At 43.6% G+C, this 21,526-nt stretch overlaps 1 protein-coding gene across 1 annotated transcript in view; it reads right to left on the reverse strand.

Annotated features, from left to right (window-relative positions):
- LOC142205027 (cysteine-rich and transmembrane domain-containing protein 1-like) overlaps nt 1-16,521 on the reverse strand; it is a 35,132-nt gene extending 18,611 nt beyond the window's left edge. The window contains exon 1 of the mRNA XM_075276375.1: nt 16,408-16,521. The gene's annotated coding sequence lies outside the window, so the exon portion shown is untranslated. The remainder of the gene's footprint in view (nt 1-16,407) is intronic.
- Nucleotides 16,522-21,526: the final 5,005 nt, after the last annotated feature.

Below are 21,526 nucleotides of genomic sequence, written 5' to 3' on the forward strand. Positions count from 1 at the left end.
TGCCATTGTCTGACTGGGAATTCAAAGAATATATTGGGAATACAAATACCCTCATTTCTTGCTACTGCCATATAGTGCCAGTGTCTGACTGGGAATTCAAAGAATATATTGGGGTTACGTGCACCCACAATTTTTACTACTGGTATACAGTGCCATTGTCTGACTGGGAATTCAAAGAATATATTGGGGTTATAAATACCCTCATTTCTTGCTACTGCCATATAGTGCCAGTTTCTGACTGGTAATTCAAAGAATATATTGTGGTTACGTGCACCCACAATTTTTACTACTGGTATACAGTGCCATTGTCTGACTGGGAATTCAAAGAATATATTGGGGTTATAAATACCCTCATTTCTTGCTACTGCCATATAGTGCCAGTGTCTGACTGGTAATTCAAAGAATATATTGGGGTTACGTGCACCCACAATTTTTACTACTGGTATACAGTGCCATTGTCTGACTGGGAATTCAAAGAATATATTGGGAATACAAATACCCTCATTTCTTGCTACTGCCATATAGTGCCAGTGTCTGACTGGGAATTCAAAGAATATATTGGGGTTACGTGCACCCACAATTTTTACTACTGGTATACAGTGCCAATTTCTAACTAGGAATTCAAAATGCGCAAGGCTCCCGGAAAGGGACGTGGACGAGGCCGTGGGCGAGGTCGGGGGAATGGTTCTGGGGAGCAAGGTAGCAGTGAAGCCACAGGGCGTCCCGTGCCTACTCCTGTGGGGCAGCAAGCATTGCGCCACTCCACAGTGCCAGGGTTGCTTGCCACATTAACTAAACTGCAGGGTACAAACCTTAGTAGGCCCGAGAACCAGGAACAGGTCTTGCAATGGCTGTCAGAGAACGCTTACAGCACATTGTCCAGCAGCCAGTCAGACTCTGCCTCCTCTCCTCCTATTACCCAACAGTCTTGTCTTCCTTCCTCCCAAAATTCCGAAGCTTTACAGAACAATAACCCAAACTGTCCCTGCTCCCCAGAGCTGTTCTCCGCTCCTTTCATTGTCCCTCAACCTGCCTCTCCACGTCACGATTCCACGAACCTAACAGAGGAGCATCTGTGTCCAGATGCTCAAACACTAGAGTCTCCTCCATCTCCGTTCGATTTGGTGGTGGATGACCAGCAACCCACCCTCATCGACGATGATGTGACGCAGTTGCCGTCAGGGCATCCAGTTGACCGGCGCATTGTGCGGGAGGAGGAGATGAGACAGGAGTTGGAAGAGGAAGTGGTGGATGATGAGGACACTGACCCGACCTGGACAGGGGGGATGTCAAGCGGGGAAAGTAGTGTGGATGTTGAGGCAGGTGCAGCACCAAAAAGGGTAGCTAAAGGCAGAGGCAGAGGTCAGCAGCTTAGGCGAAGCCAGGCCACACCCGGAATCTCCCAAGATGTTCCAGTTCGTACCCAGCCCCGAAAAACTCCCACCTCGAGGGCACGTTTCTCGAAGGTGTGGAGTTTTTTCAAGGAATGCGCCGAGGACAGATATAGTGTTGTCTGCACAATTTGCCTCTCGAAATTGATTAGGGGCTCTGAGAAGAGCAACCTGTCCACCACTTCAATGCGCCGTCATTTGGAATCCAAGCACTGGAATCAGTGGCAGGCAGCAACAGCAGGACAAAGGCCGCCTGCCGTTCACGCCACTGCCACTGCCTCTGCCACTGCCTCTGCCACTGCTGACTGTGCTGGCGATGCACTCCAGAGGACGAGCCAGGACACCACTTCATCTGCCTCCGCCACTTTGTTGACTTCTACCTCATCCTCCCCTGGTCCTGTCTTATCTCCTTCTCCTGCACCATCAAAGGCACCATCAGGCGTTTCTTTACAACAACCCACCATCTCTCAGACATTGGAGCGGCGGCAGAAATACACTGCTAACCACCCACACGCGCAAGCCTTGAACGCCAACATCGCTAAACTGCTGGCCCAGGAGATGTTGGCGTTCCGGCTTGTTGAAACTCCCGCCTTCCTGGACCTGATGGCAACTGCGGCACCTCGCTATGCCGTCCCTAGCCGTCACTACTTCTCCCGGTGTGCCGTCCCCGCCTTGCACCAGCACGTGTCACTCAACATCAGGCGGGCCCTTAGTTCCGCGCTTTGCACAAAGGTCCACTTGACCACCGACGCGTGGACAAGTGCATGCGGACAGGGACGCTACATTTCACTGACGGCACACTGGGTGAATGTAGTTGAGGCTGGGACTGCTTCCCAAACTGGCCCGGTGTACCTCGTCTCCCCGCCTAACATTCCTGGCAGGGACACGAGAAGAACACCCCCCTCCTCCTCCTCCTCTACCGCCTCCTCCTCCGCCACCGCCTCCTCCTCCGCCTCCTCCTCCGCTGTTAGATTGACCCCAGCTACGAGTTGGAAACGTTGCAGCACTGGCGTTGGTAGACGTCAGCAGGCTGTGCTGAAGCTGATCAGCTTGGGGGACAGACAGCACACTGCCTCCGAGGTGAGGGATGCCCTCCTCGATGAGACGGCAATATGGTTTGAGCCGCTGCACCTGGGCCCAGGCATGGTCGTTTGTGATAACGGCCGGAACCTGGTAGCAGTTCTGGAGCTTGCCGGACTCCAACATGTTCCATGCCTGGCCCACGTCTTCAACCTAGTGGTGCAACGTTTCCTAAAGAGCTACCCCAATGTTCCAGAGCTACTGGTGAAAGTGCGGCGCATGTGCGCCCACTTTCGCAAGTCGACAGTAGCCGCTGCTAGCTTAAAATCTCTCCAGCAACGCCTGCATGTGCCACAACACCGGCTTTTGTGCGACGTCCCCACACGCTGGAACTCAACGTTTCAGATGTTGAATAGAGTGGTTGAGCAGCAGAGACCTTTGATGGAATACCAGCTACAAAACCCTAGGGTGCCACAAAGTCAGCTGCCTCAGTTTCACATCCATGAGTGGCCATGGATGAGAGACCTTTGTGACATCCTACGGGTCTTTGAGGAGTCCACAAGGAGGGTGAGCTCTGAGGATGCGATGGTGAGCCTTAAAATCCCGCTCTTGTGTGTTCTGAGAGAATCCCTGATTGACATCAGGGATAACTCAGATCACACAGAGGAGTTAGGGATAGCATCCGATCCGTCACAGCTGGAGAGTAGGTCCACACATCTGTCCGCTTCACTGCGTTTAATGGAGGAGGAGGAGGAGGAGGAGGAGGAGGAAGAAGAGTTGTCCGATGATGTGATGGTGATACAGGAGGCTTCCGGGCAACTTCGAATCGTCCCATTGTTGCAGCGCGGATGGGTAGACATGGAGGATGAGGAGGAAATGGAGATTGAACTTTCCGGTGGGGCCAGAGGAGTCATGCCAACTAACACTGTGGCAGACATGGCTGAGTTCATGTTGGGGTGCTTTACAACCGACAAGCGTATTGTCAAAATCATGGAGGACAACCAGTACTGGATCTTTGCTATCCTTGACCCCCGGTATAAAAACAACATCTCGTCTTTTATTCCGGTAGAGGGGAGGGCCAATCGCATCAATGCTTGCCACAGGCAATTGGTGCAGAATATGATGGAGATGTTTCCAGCATGTGACGTTGGCGGCAGGGAGGGCAGTTCCTCCAGTAGGCAACCAAGTTCTCACCGGTCCACACAAACGAGGGGCACACTGTCTAAGGTCTGGGACACCTTGATGGCACCCCCTCGCCAAAGTGCCGCCACGGAGGGTCCTAGTGTCACTAGGCGTGAGAAGTATAGGCGCATGTTGCGGGAATACCTTTCCGACCACAGCCCTGTCCTCTCCGACCCCTCTGCGCCCTACACGTATTGGGTGTCGAAGTTGGACCTGTGGCTTGAACTTGCCCTATATGCCTTGGAGGTGCTGTCCTGTCCTGCCGCCAGCGTCCTATCTGAGAGGGTGTTCAGTGCAGCCGGTGGCATCATCACTGACAAGCGCACCCGTCTGTCAGCTGAGAGTGCCGACCGGCTCACTTTGATAAAAATGAACCACCACTGGATAGAGCCTTCATTTTTGTGCCCACCTGTGTAAAGCACCCCAACATGAAACTCCATGTCTGTACTCAACCTCTCCAATTCCTCCGCATCCTTATACTCATCCACCATAAGCGTTGCACAATTCTGCTAATACTAGGCTCCCTCCAACATGATTTCCCCCAACTCTGCTGGTTAGAGGCTCCCTCCACCCTGATTTCCACCAACTCTGCTGGTTAGAGGCTCCCTCCACCATGAATTGGTCCAAACTGGGCTGGTTAGAGGCTCCCTCCACCATGAATTTGCCCAAACTGGGCTGTTTAGAGGCTCCCTCCACCATGAATTGGTCCAAACTGGGGTTTTTAGAGGCTCCCTCCACCATGAATTTGCCCAAACTGGGGTGTTTAGAGGCTCCCTCCACCATGAATTTGCCCAAACTCTGCTGGTTAGAGGCTCAATCCACCCTGATTTTCAAAACAAATGTTGGTGCCAACCTCAACTTACTACAAGGGCCAAATTCACTGCTGGTGACAAGCTCTCCTCACTGCAAGTGCCAAATACACATGTTTCAAGGTGTTTTCCTACTGTCAGAGAGGTGGTATTGAGTGTGTAAAGTGTGTAGTTGTTAGGCTGTGATGTTGGGGTAATAGAGGGTCTTTGGTGTGTTAGATGCCCCCAGACATGCTTCCCCTGCTGTCCCAGTGTCATTCCAGAGGTGTTGGCATCATTTCCTGGGGTGTCATAGTGGACTTGGTGACCCTCCAGACACGGATTTGGGTTTCCCCCTTAACGAGTATCTGTTCCCCATAGACTATAATGGGGTTCGAAACCCGTTCGAACACACGAACATTGAGCGGCTGTTCGAATCGAATTTCGAACCTCGAACATTTTAGTGTTCGCTCATCTCTAGTCTTTACCAGTGAAACACTGGAAGACTTCCCTATATTTTTTATTTTATCTAAAAAGATCAAAGCCAAAAATTACATAAAGTTCCCCATTTATTTATTTATTTTAAAAAAGGAGTTTGGTATTTTTTTTAGATTTGGTATAAATGATTCAAAAGTACACATACCCATACATTTATTATGACTAGTGTATTGTACTGCAGTGATAATAAACAGCCTGACTACCGCCAAGGAAAATGTTTGTTTTTGTACCCTGTTAATCAGTGGTTATGAAATATTAAAAAAAACAAAACTTGCAAGTCTTTAGTAGATGATACCTTTTTTAATGGCTAACTCATAATGATGACAGCTTATGAGTTTTCTAAGCTTCCTCTGGCTTCTTCTTCAGATATATCTAAAAACACTTTCTGCAAGCTGTATATAACTGGATACAGGGATAGGATTTTAGGAGGGAGGGGGAAGAGGCTTATTCCAACTATTTCAACAGGTACTGCTCCATTGACTCTGGCACAGTTGGGATTTCATATCTAGCTACTATCATTCCTGAGCAATCAGTGCAGTTAGTTTTGGTGAATGATATGCTAAGTAGGTTCTCTACTATCAGGCGGGCAGTCCTGAAACAGACAGCCATACTGCACACCTAACAGTAGGGAGTCTGACTAGCATATTGGGTGCTGAAATGAACAGCAACAATTGCCCAGGAACAGTAAGACCTAGAGAAAAAATTCCAACAATGCCAGAATACATATTATAGGGATGCAAAGAGTTGGAGTTGGCAGAGATTTCAAAGTATTTTTCTTGCTCGTCACAAAGTTACATCAAGATGGACATGACAACTATTTTGTCAGTTTGACAACTTTTACAAAATATATGGATGGGGCTTAGAGGTGCACTTGCTGTAGTAGAATTCCTGGATTTTATAGTGACATTTCCAGCATAGAGCATTTATATAGTCTTTCCAGGCCTGATGATTTTATGAAGATTTGTGCAGGTAGACATAGGCCCAAGTGATACATGCTTTTTAGGATATGTAGTACATATTTTCTCCTTGGGTTATGTTTTCAAGCACTAATACCATTTTTTTTTCAATGAAAAATTACACTTTGATGCAAAAATCCATGAAGGCGTCTGGGCATGTATAGTATTAAGTAGCATTTTGACAATGTGTAAAGTGTCCCAGTGTAGACAATATGTAGGTATGGAGAGTTAGAATTATTTTTTGAGACTGTAATTTAGGTTCTTTATTTGTACAGAGAGTGCAGGTGGCATGGCAGCCAAATAGTGTAAGGTGGATCCTAGGGATGGACAGTTTATTTGTGCCTGCCAGTCTGAGAGGTTGGCAAGAATAATGGGGCTTATGTCAAAAGTGTGAAAACTGTCCTGGTCATCCAAAAATCTCTAACGACGAAAGGATTGTCCAAGATAAATAAAAAAAAACAACTGAAAAGGGCGGGCAGGAAAATGTTTAAATAAAAGAAACAAGTACTCGCCTTTGAATGCCACAGCAATCCAGCACCGCTACTCCCATCTGCACAAGACTGGAGGTGGTCATGTCCTGTTGGGTCCCATGTGACCACTAGTATCAGCATTCATGTGCCATACATGCTTGTACACATGACCTGCTGGTCTCAGCAGTCATGTGCCATTCTTGCATACTGAACCACTTTCGGGCTGTCAGGGTCCAAACAATGGGACATTCAAAAGTAGTCTTTTTTTTTTCTTTATTTAATTTTTTTTCCTCCTGTTGCTTAAATTTATTTACTTATTATGCACAATCTATTAAAAATAAATATGAATTCCCTTTAAAAATAGAGACTAAACCTCAAAAACCAAACTAGTAAAATACATAAAACTGTCTCCATTATGTAACCCTGCAAGCTGTAGAAACTATTTTGCTAAAATCTTGCACATACAGAGGAAGCCCTTTCCTCACCGTCACAATACATCTAAATTACAATATATTTCACCATTACTTTCAGAATATAGACAGAGAAGCTGAGCAAAGCGATCTACAATATATGGACATATGTGATGGAACACATCTGTTTTCAGATGTATCATTCAGTCCCATTACCACAAGTGTATAAGATGTAAGGGTGGTTCTGTAATGGGACGCCAACAAGACAGTTCATGAAATTTCTTTTCTTCTAGATATTTTACATCAACTGTCAGTGGCAATACTAAAATACTGAAGAGTTTAGGAACGACAGCAACTCAGACTGATAGTGGCAACCCAGTTACAGAGCAGGACTGCCAAGTGCTGAGGCACATAGGTAGAGGATCTATTCTTATGTTAAAACAGATATTTTCCATAAAAACAACTCACTAAACATTTGCGACAATAATTGGGACAAACATAGCAGTGTTACTCACCATACCTGACCCCCACTCTGGCTCCCTATGATATTTGGGCCTTCTGAGTGACCTCTGGGATTGCTGAGGCCCAATCACAGGTATAGTGTAAAAACACTCAGCAGTCCTGTGCCATAATGACGCACTATATCAATCATAATCACAGGCTTCAGTGGCTCCTGATGTCAGCCAGGAGGCCGGAAGAGGCCCAAAGAGCACAGGGAGCTGCACTGGAGCCCAGGGGTGGTAAGTAACATTGTTTGCTGTGTTCACTCACCTCCCCTGCCCTCCGCCAATAGTACTCTGAGGATCTGAAGGGACCCCTGAGTATAACAGTAGTTTGTGGGTGGCAAACCCCACAAACTACTATTATGGGGGGCCCTTTAGCACTTATGTGTACTTCATGTTTAAAACCACAGGTGTAGAATATACGGCCGCTGTACTCTGGAGCAATAGAAGCTTTCTAGTGGTATATACCTGTAATATCGCCTGTGCATGAGGACTTGAAAGGTCCCCTTTAAGAAGCATAAGTAGTTAGCTGAGGGGATGAGGTCACAAGACAGATAGTGGCAGCGCTTCCTGTTACTTCAGAAGTGAAATAGATTCCTATGGGTAAGAAAGAGGATACAGATCCTCTTTCTCATTTCCACAGGTCCCTCTCTCTGGTTATTGTCTATGACCACTATAGTCAGGCTTGTTAAAGTATAACCTCAGTGGTCACAGAAACTGGAAGGGAGGTCATCTGACTGACTGATGGAGACAAGAGATAATTTGGAGCAGAGGAAAATGACTGAAATCGCATGAAATGGCATGTTCTAGATTTTAAAAACGTCAAAGTTTTGCCAAATCCATATGAAGTAGACAGAAATATTTTAACAAGAAGTATTTTAGGCCTTGATCAAAAGAAGTTTAAAGACAGTCTGACAAGTTGCTGCCACTTCTAGACAGGTGACATATAGATGGCCAAAATAAAGCCTAAAAAGGCCTAAACCACAGGCAAAAATGGGTGCAACCCTGGGTGCTCCTCATTTTTCATTTACATAAACATTAAGGCCAGGACCCCACATAGCATAAACGTAGCATAACGTTCTGTGAAAAGTGATGCAGAAAAAAAATATGAATGATACAATATGAACAATGTATAATATAATATTTTGGAACAAATTAATTGTGACGTCAGTAACCTTTTTCCACATCTGACTGTCCTGCTTCTAGTGCAGTTCACTGAGCAGGCTGTGCACGAGGACTGACACTAGGTTCACACCTGCGTTCTGGTCTCCGTTCTGTGGTTTCCGTCTTCTGCATGCAAGAAGACGGAAACCACAGACTGGGATGGGCGGTGAGCGTTTTATGCGAAACCGTTTTTTTTTTTAATCCAGACACAGAGTACTGCATGTCCGACTCTGTGACCGGATTAAAAAATCCGGTTTCGCGGCGGAGGGCATAAAACAATCACCGCCGCTCACGGCCGGACATCTTTCTCACCCATTCAAATGAATGGGTGAGAAAGAATCCTGCAGGTTTCCGTCTCCTGCCTCTGTTTTATGCAGGAAATGGAAACCTGCAGTACGGAGAGGAGAACGCAGATGTGAACGAGCCCTGAGAAGGTGGGAATGACCTATTTACCTTCTGACCTGTAAGTGGACATAAACTCCTTAACATTAAAATTGCAGCATCAAGAAGGAAAACTGGAAGTCGCAATTAATAGACATGTTAATGATATGCAAATGATAAAAAAAATAGAAACAAAATATTCAAAACTTCTAATTTATTCAGCATGGAGTCCTAGCACCACACCCAGAAATAACACACACATACACACCTTGTCATGTTATCAGTAAGGCTATTAATAGGTGTCTGAGGAAAGCCAGGCCATGCTGAAGGCAATTGGGAACGCAAAATCATCAAGATTGGCGATTGTAGATCACTAACGCCCCACATGCGCTTGATGGGACACAAGTCTGGAGACACTGCAGACCATAGTACAGGTTTAGGCCATGTAGGCAGCTCATGGTGGCACAAGTAACATGCGGCCTTGTTGAACAACGGATCCTGGGACACTTTGCAGAAACATTCATAGCGCTCCATGACCAAATCAATGTACCCGATGGTGTCGCTGTCATTTCATTTCACAGTTCTCCCAACCATCAGGAAAGCGGACATCTCGGCCTATGCACGTCGTGACCAAGGTCTCTCAGTTCAGGAATTCGGTCCCTCTTAGTTTGATCTGATTTTTTTTTTTTTATGTGTTTAAAAAGACTCTGTTTCCAATGTAGCTTTTATGCCCCTTCCACATGCCACAGATTGGAGCAAAGTACTTGAAAATGTGATCATTTGCAGATCTTAGCACCACCTGCTGCTGTCTTGATTTGCATAATCTTACGGCTTTCGTCCTTCTTGGTCTTGCAAATTCAATGTTGAGCAGTGTATTCCTATCCTTAAAATGTGTTATCAATATGCAATTGGTTGGGTCTGATGCCCAAGACCCGCACAGAGAAGCTGTCTGAAGGGGCTGCAACAATGTCACTTTTATTGGTCAAATTGTTCAGCAGGTCAGACCCATTCAAGTGAAAGGGGCTGAGCTGCAATACCAAGAATATCCCCTACACAATGGACACTGACTGGTATTCAGTGAAGAGGTCACAGCACTACATCATCTTTAACCAACTAATCACCAGATAATCACATATTGCCTATCATAAGGATAAGTCATCAATATAAAAGTTTTGGTGGACCCCACGTAGCGAGCCGCAGCCAAAAAACGCTGCAGAAAAGACCACGGTGGAAACAGAGCGTTTATCACAGAAAATCCACAGAGTTCTCCTCTGCTGACTTTCTGTGCCTATGATATTTATACGGAAATGGCCATCGTTTCTGTAGGTATAATTCACACTCTGCGATTTATAGGAACTCGGGCGTTTTTGAAGTTACTGCATTTCCACTGTAAATATTTTTTTCTGCAATGTCTGGATGGGATTGGCAATGTGAGGCCAAGTGGATGCAGGAAAAAAAATACCATAACAACTGTGTACAAGCAAGTATACAAAGGAAAATTATTATATTAAGTGAGTCTGATGAAAATTTTATTGTTTGCATGATGTCAGAGTAAATTAATACTTATTTGTGGAATAAAATCTAAAGATAGAATGGAATTTCCCAGTAAAAAAACAAAATCCAGTAAGACTCACAGCGACACTTTACCTGGGTGTATCCAAAGGTTAATGAGTATTTTGGACTATCTGCCAGGAATGCTGCTCATCTAGTAAGAAGTATCACAGAGCATTATCAGGCTCGTACCGATGACATCATAGCCTTATAGTCATATCACACATCAGTGAGTCGGCTGCCAGGCACTGGGTGTAACAAGTTTACTAGAATATAGGGCATTAGTAAATAATGAACTTCCGTGCCTAGAGAAAAATATTCCCAATGACAAATCTTTAATAATTACTTCTTGTTTATGTTCTCAAACCCTTATAATCCTTCAAGTTATTTTTCTGCTTTCTTGTAGTCACATATGGCAGTCCCATGTACAGTAGCTACAAAGATGTCACTTGTGACCGGGCCCTGGAGCCAAGTAGACCTCAGAACGTGGCAACATCACTTCTCTTTTTTAATGCAGATTCTGAGCCGCATATATGGATCACAATGTACATTTTTTTTTCCTATCAGTATGTCTTTTTGTAGAATGGGAGGAAAGCCATGTAAACACGGGGAGAACATACAAACGCCTTGCAGATGTTGCTCCTGGTCTGATACGAACCCAGGACTCCAGCGCTGCAAGGCTACAGTGCTAACCACTGAGCCACCGTGTTGCCCCATCACTTCTCTATCACAAGGACAGAGATAGAAACCTTTCACTGAGCAGGAAACAGACCCTACCAAACACAGAGCAGTCTATGAAGCATTACAGTGTAAAACTTCATCTTTTTATTTTCTCCCTCAATCCAGAAAAAACAAACAAACACAAAACACAGATATGCGAATACACCCAAAGGGTGCATGCACACTGAGTAACGCCGGGCGTGTATGAGAGCCGAACACGCCGGCATTACAGCAGACTGCCGAACACTTCCCATTCACTTCAATGGGAGCGCTCGTAACAGCGGCGTTTACGAGCGCTCCCATTGAAGTGAATGGGAAGTGTTCGGCAGCCCTGCTGTAACGCCGGCGTGTACGGCTCTCATACACGCCCAGCGTTACGTAGTGTGCATGCACCCAAAGGCTTTCATCGTTCTGAAATGGTTGGGCGATGGCCGTTTATCACTGTTGTGTGCATAAGGCTTTAGGGTTCTGGACATTCACTTTGCAGGTGCTGTAAAATGCAGCGCTTTTTATCACGATGTTAACGCATTGGCAAAAATGCTGCGTTTTCACAATGTGGGGCTTCAGCCTAAGGCCGGGACCCCACGGGCCAAAAACGCCGTAGCGGAAACACTGCGGGAAAAATCCCACGCCCACTTTGCAATAAAAATCGCTGTAGGGACACAGGGCAGTTTCCAAAATTGGCGCAGTTTTGGAAATCGTAGAATGTCAATTATACCTACGGAAACGCCGGCCGGTTCATCATAGGTATAATTGTTACAGAAAGCCTGCGTCAGAAAACTCTGCAATCTTTCTGTTTAAAGCGCTGCGGGAAGAACCGCGATGTGTTGCCGCCGTGGTTTTTCCTGAAGTGCTTTATTGCTGTGGGAAGTCCTGTGGGACTTTAGCCTTAGTCGGTTCTCAAACTTTATGATCTATACCTGGTTTGGCTTCAAAACCGGCATCAACAAAATCTAGATGTGGGCCTTATGGAAATGACAGATATTCTGATAACTATTACTTCTAGTCCTGGCCTCTTCCACAACCACATGCACAGTCATTCTGATCAGTCCAGCTAAAATTGTTGGGTTCAGTTTACAATGATCTTAAAGGGGTTGTCCAGTCTCAAATGTCATTGTTTTTAGAATGAAAAGTTGTACAGTTTTCCAATATACTTTCTGTATCAATTCCTCACAGTTTTCTAGATCACTGCTTGCTGTCATTCATTCTGCTTACTCCCAGGGGATAAAAATCAGTCTATGGTCATGTGATTTACGGTCCACGATCATGTGATTAGCACACAGGTGCACAGCTCGTTAGTCACAGCACAGTAATCAGACATCTGCCTGGTAACGAGCCATGCACCTCTGTGCCCATCACATGACCATGCATCATATATCACATGACCATGGACTGATTTTTATCTACTGGAAGCAGAATGAATGGCAGCAAGCAGAGACGTAGGAAACCATGAGGAATTGATACAACTTTTCATTATACAAACAATAACATTTGTCGGAAACAGGACAACCCCTTTAAAGGAATTCTATCATTAAAATCACACTTTTTTTCCTTGATCACATGTAGGAACAGCCTTAAGAACGGCTATTCTCCTCCTACCTTTAGAGGTCTTCTCTGCATCGCCGTTTGGTAGAAATCCCAGTTGTCGTCGGTATGCAAATGAGTTCTGTCGCAGCACTGGGGGCGTCCCCAATGCTGCGAGAGAAATCTCCAGCGCCGCCTCCATCTTCTTCAGGAACGGCCTCTCCCTGCGTCTTTTTCTGTCCTGGGTTTCAATCTTCTAGGCGTGCACAGTCGGCTCTGCCATCGGGCCTCGATCAGAACCGACTGCGCATGCCTGGCAGAAAATGGCACAGTAAGGTGTAAGCGCCCATTTTCTTGTGGCTGCCGGGTATGCGCAGTCGGCTCTGACTGAGGCCTGATGGCAGAGCCGACTGCGCATGCCTAGAAGATTGAAACCCAGGACAGAAAAAGATGCAGGGAGAGGCCGTTCCTGAAGAAGATGGAGGCAGCGCTGGAGATTTCTCTCGCAGCATTGGGGATTCCCCAATTCTGTTTGAGCACTGGGGCCCGCCCCCAGTGCTGTGACAGAACTCATTTGCATACAGAAGAAAACTGGGATTTCTACCAAACAGCGGTGCGGAGAAGACATCTAAAGGTAGGAGAAGAATAGCCTCTCTTAAGGCTATTCCTACATGTGATCAAGAAAAAAATCTGGGATTTTAATGATAGAATCCCTTTAAGTGTATAGAGCATGTCCACACATCTTTTTTGGCACATTTTTGAATGCAATCTGTGCTTAAAATACATCTAATATACATGTTCCTTTGATTTTAATGGCATCCTGTGTCAATATTGCAGACACTTTTTTTTTTTTTTTTTTTTAACATTAAATTCTATGTTGCAGTTTAAAGAACCCCCCCCCCCACACACACACACACACCAAAAAAAACAAACAAACAAAAAAAAAACCATGTCAATGGTGAATTGGAAAATATACAGCAGAAATCCAAGGTTCATGTGAACTTATGATTCTTAGCAAGCCTATTGTACAAACAAAAGTTCCCACATTGTGCAATCTCAGTATTGTGGGGAAAAAGTCACAGGGTGGCGATACTTGGGCCAAACAATTTATTGCAAAATAACCAAAACTGACATTCAGCTAAATAAATCAATGTGAACTTTCTGACAATTATTTCAATTTTTTTGTATCCATGCCACCCCGTCTCATAATGCCATTGGTTGATGGATTTGTCACTAACTGTACGCTGTCTAGTCAGGACTGATGATATGTGAATAACCGAAAACAAAATTCATAATATTGATTCAGGTCATAATAGACCAGCCCTACTTGTTACAAGTGTAAATCTGCAGGCAGCATGTAATAAAGCGGAAGGACCTGAACACATGGACTTGTGTTTTATTCTGGCCCTAGCAGTTATGTGGGTGCTCCTACTCAGTGACTAGCAGCCTCTCCTGTATAGTCTGAACAGTAAGACTCCCCCCACTTGATAACTAAGCTTAGAAAGAGCAGAAATAACTAAAGCAGAAGAAAACATAAAGGATACTTAAAATGGCAATGGAGCACAAAAGATCCCATTGTCTAGAAAGTGTGTAGTTGATAGACTGTGATGGTGTGGTAAAACTGTGACTTGGGTGTGTTAGATGCCCCAGATGCTTCCCCTGCTGTCCCAGTTGCATTGCAGAGGTGTTGGCATCATTTGCTGAGGTGTCATACTGGACTTGTTGACCCTCCTGAGTCGAATGGTGGGTTCCCCTGAAATGAAGCATTTTCCCCATAGACTATAATAGGGTTCAATATTCGATCGAATATTGAATGGCTATTCGAAACGAATAACGAATATTTTACTGTTCGCTCATCTCTAGTAAGTATGATGGGGTGGGGGGTTGACTTAGTTAGTTGGGAAGGACTAGTAGTGGGCAGGATAACTTGGACAATAGGCAGGGGGTGTGAGAGAGAGGGAGCCTACAACTACCATGATGCAGTTCATGAGCTAAGACAGCAGGAAGCTATACCCTGTAAACAAATGCAGAAGATGCCAGGAGCTCAAAGAGAAACCTGGAAATCTCAAGACACTGCTGAAGGTATTTGGGTTAACCATTAATAGCACTAACAGACTTTTTTTTTTAAAGAAGATTTTATGCCTGGAAAACCCCTTTATGGCAAAGGTAGAATGTTGTCTAAAAGAAAAAATCAACACTTTTGCCTGCTGCTGTAATGCAAGTATCAAAAATTCTGTGTTTTACAATATAAGCAAAGTGAATGAGATTTAATTTAATCTCATCCATACACTGCAGAAAAAAAATGCTGTGAAAAATACACTTGTGCATTTTTTAAAAACGCGGTATGTTAATCTTAACTGTGAAAACAAAGATTTAAAAATGTAGCAAATATTGCACCTGAATTTCTGCTACAGAAAATGCCAATGTGCAATGGAAAATTCAAGTACAAGTTATGTTTTTTTTTCTGCAGTGTTTACGCTTTTTTTTTTTTTGCAGCTTTTAGCCACATTTGTGTAACATGTGCGCAGAATCTAAGGCCAGGGTCGAACGTTGAGGATACAGTTCCTGCAAAGTGGATGGAATTCTAGCTAATCCCATCTACCTATTGCAGAAGAGAATGCCGTGATTTCAAAAACGGTCCCATTTTTATAATTCGCAGCACGTCAATCATACCTATGGAAATTCTGGCCATGGCTACAATAGAGACAGATTGTCCACAGAGGAAAATTCTGTAGACTTTCTGTGAAAAACTCTGTGGTTAAAAAAAAAAAAAACGAGATGGCTTTCCACCTGAGTCTTTACCACAGCGTTTCCATTCGTGGGGCCTTGGCCTAATAGAATCTTGTGGAAATAGATACAGTCTATGAATCTTCTCCGGCGACCCTGCTCTAGGACACGCTGCCTGCAGACCGCATTGTATTTGCGAAAGGACTTTAGATACAACCTGTTACATTTCCTAATGTGTTTATTTTAGCATATACTTCACACTGCGCAATTCCTCCATTACTCCTAGAAATTTAGGGAGAACTTGGTGGTACCATTGCCCTTGTGAACACAAACCTGGAAGTGTCAGTCCGTGAAGGATTATATACCTAGAAGGAATAACAGAGGAACGCCACACTAAATTATAAGAGAAGATGCTCCAGAGTTCTTATAGTATAGGAAATACATACCGGTATATGTAAACTAAGTCAGGAGAAGAAACAGATCCTTGTTACATTTTTTGGCATACAACAGCAATAAAAATAAAAAAAAAAATTAACTTCCAGATTAAGGGTATGTTCACACAGTGCAATCTGGCAAGGATTCCGCCCTAGAAACAATGGAGGCGGAGATCAGAGCAAGACACTGGGCTGGAAGGTGAAGAGGAAGCAAGACGGATGTCCGACTCTTCATCTTCATGAATTATTAATTATGTAAATACAACAGGCTTTAGCTGGGAAAGAAAAAACAGTTACTGCAACTTTAAGATAATGGCCAAGCCCTTAGTGAGCAGAAGATCTAGTCAAGTCACTCCAGCACATTCCAAGACTTGCCCACCAGGGGGCACACAAGAGGGGTCTGCACAGCTGATGGGAAACCGCTGATTTACACTCAGGGCTTGTTCTGTCTGGAGCAGGTGTAGAAAACAAGAGCAAGCCCCTGAGCTGTCAGTATAGTCAGGACCTGACCACTAGGGGCGTAGCGGCGCCTCAGGGATAGGACATATAGCGGCTGGATACTGCATAGGTGTAAGGCACAGACAATATCTGTAATACAGATGAGTGGCCTATACGGCGAGCCGTGTCCCCGCACCACAGCGCCATCCTCCGCCTCACCTTCCCCCCTAACAGGCGGCACATGACTTACCTCCTATGCACCAGGCTCACCGCTGCTCTCCGCATACAGCGCACTCACACGGCGCTCACATCCAAGATTGGAGTTGCTTCTGGTTGGTTTGATGACGTAGCAGTCACATGGTCCAGGCCTGTCACGAGCCCTGTCTGCGCTCTCTCCCTAGTCAGTGGTGTGGGAGTCTGCACTGTGCCTGACCTGGTACTGCAGGGGTTAAAACAGTGAGCTAGTGTGAGGTGCAGGGGGGTCACGTGCTCCTGGAGTACCAAGGGTTAATAATATGCTACCTATGGGATATCTGGTGTAAGTGGTTGTTAGTATGTTGTGCATTGGGTGATGGCTCTGGCATAGTGAGGGGATGTGACACATACAGTGGGGGTTCCTTCTATAAATTTCAAAATGTCATAAATGAAGGGGACCAGCACCTGTCTGTACAATGAGCAGCCAGCCGCCATCTTACCTGACCAGAAACACACGGTGAAGACTGTAGACCATATTAAGACACAATCTGGTCAAGTGGGCAGAGAGGACAGGAGCAGCCTGTGAGGGAATAAGGCCGCTTACCATCAGGGTTCAGGGAGTCCGCATAGAGACCCATAAACAGAAACCTATACGCATTATAAAGTGCTTACCTAAGAAATCACATGGACCCCATAGAGTATAAAGCAGCACTTTTCTCTCTGCATGTTTCGTGCGGAAACCACACGGACCCCATTATAGTCTATGGGGTCTGTGTGGTTTCTTAGGTAACCACTTTTTAATGTGTATAGGGGGGGGGGGGGGGCCTTCAGACTCCCCGAACACAGATGTGGACCGGGCCTAAGCAGTCTTGTTACATTTTGAAGATATGTATAGAGACACAAAGCAGCACATGCCACATCTCATAAGCACAGTTAGGCTATAGTCACATCTGCATTGAAGCCTTTGTTGCAGAGTTTACCTAAAATTGCGGATGAGAAAGTCCTGCCTGCACATTAATTCCACCAAATCACAAATGAAACAAGAGATACCCGTCTAAAACCATTATTGTCAATGTGGTTTCTTGGGATGCATCTTATGCCTCATTCACACTTGCACCTGCTGTCCGTCCGTCAGGAATCCAACAAAATTACAGAAAAACAGACTGGGAACAGTTTACAAATAGTCCATTTACAAACCCCATTTACATCAATGGGTTTTTAAAGCAATCCCCAGGTGTCCGTTTGCAGATTCTTTGCCGTGAATCCGCTTTTTTGAGGGGCGGACATGCAGGACATGTTCTTTACATTAGTGACAATGGGAACGAACACAATCAGTCTATGACCGTTCTCTATGACAGAAGACAGTAACGGACTTTAGTAACTGTAGTGTGAAAAATATGCCCAGGAAGTTAATGTTTTATAAACACTTAATAGCAGAAAAAAAACATAACATAACATGCTGGGCGTCCTATGACACTTTACAGATGATCCCTATTAATAATACATGTAAACGTAATGCTCTTTCATGTGTAAAAAGAACTACGACCCTTTTTTACACCGTCCTGCTCATTGTGGTTTGCTGTCTGTTCTGGGTTTGTGGGCAAGAAAATAGCCCATCTTCTTACATAGATCAGCCCAATGGGACTTACTGTCATATTATGGTTTACTATTCCTATGTACAATACTACAAACCACTTATTCTGTTTAGGTATGTATATATACACCATAACTAGGGAATATAACTATATATACACCATAACTAGGGAATATAACTATATATACACCATAACTAGGTAATATAACTATATATACACCATAACTAGGTAATATAACTGTATATACACCATAACTAGGTAATATAACTGTATATACACCATAACTAGGGAATATAACTGTATATACACCATAACTAGGGAATATAACTATATATACACCATAACTAGGTAATATAACTGTATATACACCATAGCTAGGAAATATAACTGTATATACACCATAACTAGGTAATATAACTGTATATACACCATAACTAGGGAATATAACTGTATATACACCATAACTAGGGAATATAACTGTATATACACCATAACTAGGAAATATAACTGTATATACACCATAACTAGGTAATATAACTGTATATACACCATAACTAGGGAATATAACTGTATATACACCATAACTAGGGAATATAACTATATATACACCATAACTAGGTAATATAACTATATATACACCATAACTAGGTAATATAACTGTATATACACCATAACTAGGAAATATAACTGTATATACACCATAACTAGGGAATATAACTGTATATACACCATAACTAGGGAATATAACTGTATATACACCATAACTAGGTAATATAACTGTATATACACCATAACTAGGGAATATAACTGTATATACACCATAACTAGGGAATATAACTGTATATACACCATAACTAGGGAATATAACTGTATATACACCATAACTAGGAAATATAACTGTATATACACCATAACTAGGTAATATAACTGTATATACACCATAACTAGGAAATATAACTATATCTACACCATAACTAGGTTTAGCACATAAAATTAACTATTTGAATGGAAGTGCTCTACACTGACAAAATAGAAAGGTGTTTTTTTTCTCATTCATGCCAAAAAAGGATAGCTTTAGGGTCCATTCACACGGAGGAAAATGGTGAGGAATTTGGTGTGGAATTTTCCATGCGGAAAAAACTAGCGTGAAAAAAAGCTAGCAGAACCCATTGAAATCAATGGGAGGCTTTTTTTTTTCAGCGTGGAAAATTCCACATCAAATTCCTCACCATTTTCCTCCGTGTGATTTGGACCCTTACACTTTAGGTAGCTGGCAGCTGAAGATGCGTGTTAGGTTGTCAGTAGAGATGAGCGAGTACTGTTCGGCCGATCCAAACAGCACGCTCCATAGAAATGAATGGAAGCACCTGGTACTTCTGCTTTGACAGCGGCCGGCCGCTTAACCCCCCGCGTGCCGGCTACGTCCATTCATTTCTATGCGAGCGTGCTGTTTGGATCGGCTGATCCGAACAGTACTCGCTCATCTCTAGTTGTCAGGTATTCCCTCACTTTCCATGCTCACCTCTGTGTTAACTAAGCAAAGAAGACTCAACCATGCTGAAATCCAACTGTCCACCCTTTCTTTACCCCTAGTACCATGCTATTAAAGGCAAAAATTTCAACAACCCAATATATGACACAAGGTTCACATCATAAAATAATGCTTACACACGAAGCCCGTGGGACCGCATTGACTATAATGGAGTCAGTTGAGTGTCCTTAGCTTTTAAACTGCACCCGGCGGAGGATAAAGTCCTCCATACAAAACATTTTCCTCTGCTAATTTTCAGTGGAACGCAGACCTGGGCGAAGATGTGAATATAGGCTTAGATGATCAGTCCAGCCAAAATCACCAGGCTCAGTCAGCATTATTCAACAGGATTCACAGATAACAAGTGGCATGAGAACTCAAGACATTAGGCAAGAACAGGAAAGCTCTGACAAGGAGTCACATGCTGTCCAGCTCATGCTTCTGGTTTCACGTTACACTGTAGCATGAGAGCTCCAAGCAGTGTGTGTGACAAACAGGGCTGAAGGGAGGAGCAGATCCATGTGAACAGCTTGTACATATAAACAATGGGGGGGGGGGGGGGATTTATCAACACTGACCACACCAAGAACACCGCCGCAAATCTGTGGATTGTCTTGTCATATAACTTGTAATACTTGCAAATTCAAGAAATACAAATATTTGTTATTAATATTTTCATGTATAGAAGGTAATTAAAAGGAATTAGGCTTGGTTCACACTTGTGTTATGGGAGAATATGCGCAGTTGACACGCTGCAATTTCCAAATCCGTCACGATTTGGAAATCGCAGTATGTCAATTATACATACAGGAATGCCGGTGGTTTCCCAATAGGTATAATTGAAAAAAACAGATGCGTTGCTGCTGCAGTTTTTCCGGCAGCGCTTTTACCAACAAATCATTTTTATTTTTTTTCCCCTTTTTTAATATTAAAGTCTGTGGAAGTCAGACACAAACAGATTACCAACAGGTAGTATCTTTGGTGTCTGTTTTGTAACCTGTTTTTCCCTCTTCATCCTACGTAGAGTAGGATGCTCAGAATGAAGAAGGGGCAAAAAAAATTAAAATACTGATTTGTCAAACATGGACACAAATGGACAGGTTTTTTGACAGACACCCATTGACTAATCTGTCTAAAAAGACGGACTGTGGTACAGTGTTGACCAAAAGTATTGGCACCCCTGCAATTCTGTCAGATAGTACTCAGTTTCTTCCAGAATATGATTGCAATCACAAATTCTTTGGTATTAATATCGTCATTTAATAGGTCTTCAATGGAAATCCACAAAAGGAATTGTCAAAAAGATGTGAACACAGCCTAATCTTGACACCTTCACAACAAACTAATATTTCAACCTTATAAAGAACAAATCACAGGAATAATGTAGGCAGATCATATACATTTCTGAATTTTATACAAGAAAAAGCAAACTAGCATGATTTTCCATGTGATCAATCTTTAATAGTTGCATAGTAACAATATTGTGTGCCAGAGAAAACTCCTTTATGCCAAAGATTTCACAAATTCATTAAGAACATATCTCTACATGTAGGAATAAAAAAAACCTAGAGGCAAAACTGCAGAAATGCAGTACTTTTCAGTTGCAGATTTTGCTGTGGTTTTTTTTTTGCCAAAGAGATACACATCTCCCTTCTGTGATATCCATTCCTGACTTTGGCTCAAAAAAAACCACAGCAAATTCTGCAACAAAAAACTCTATGTGGGGCCTCAGCCTAGCAGAGAATCTCCTTTTGACATGTATTAATATAGGTGCCATCCTGTTAGGTTAAGTTCACACAGAGTTTTTTGAGGCACAATCCACCTCACAAAACATCTCCCAACTCTCCCATTCACTTCAATGAGAGTCTGACAAATTTTTACATCTACTCTTTTTTTCAGCTAGAAGAAAAAAAATAATAATCAAGGTCTATATTAAGGCGGATTCTGCCTTGCAAACCCCATTGAAACGAACGGGAAGCAGAAAAAAATGCTAGTGATTTACCGTATTTTCCGGACTATAAGGCACACATAAAATCCTACGATTTCCT

The sequence above is a fragment of the Leptodactylus fuscus genome, chromosome 5 (genome assembly GCF_031893055.1).
Source record: "Leptodactylus fuscus isolate aLepFus1 chromosome 5, aLepFus1.hap2, whole genome shotgun sequence".
NCBI classification, from domain to species: Eukaryota; Metazoa; Chordata; class Amphibia; order Anura; family Leptodactylidae; genus Leptodactylus; species Leptodactylus fuscus.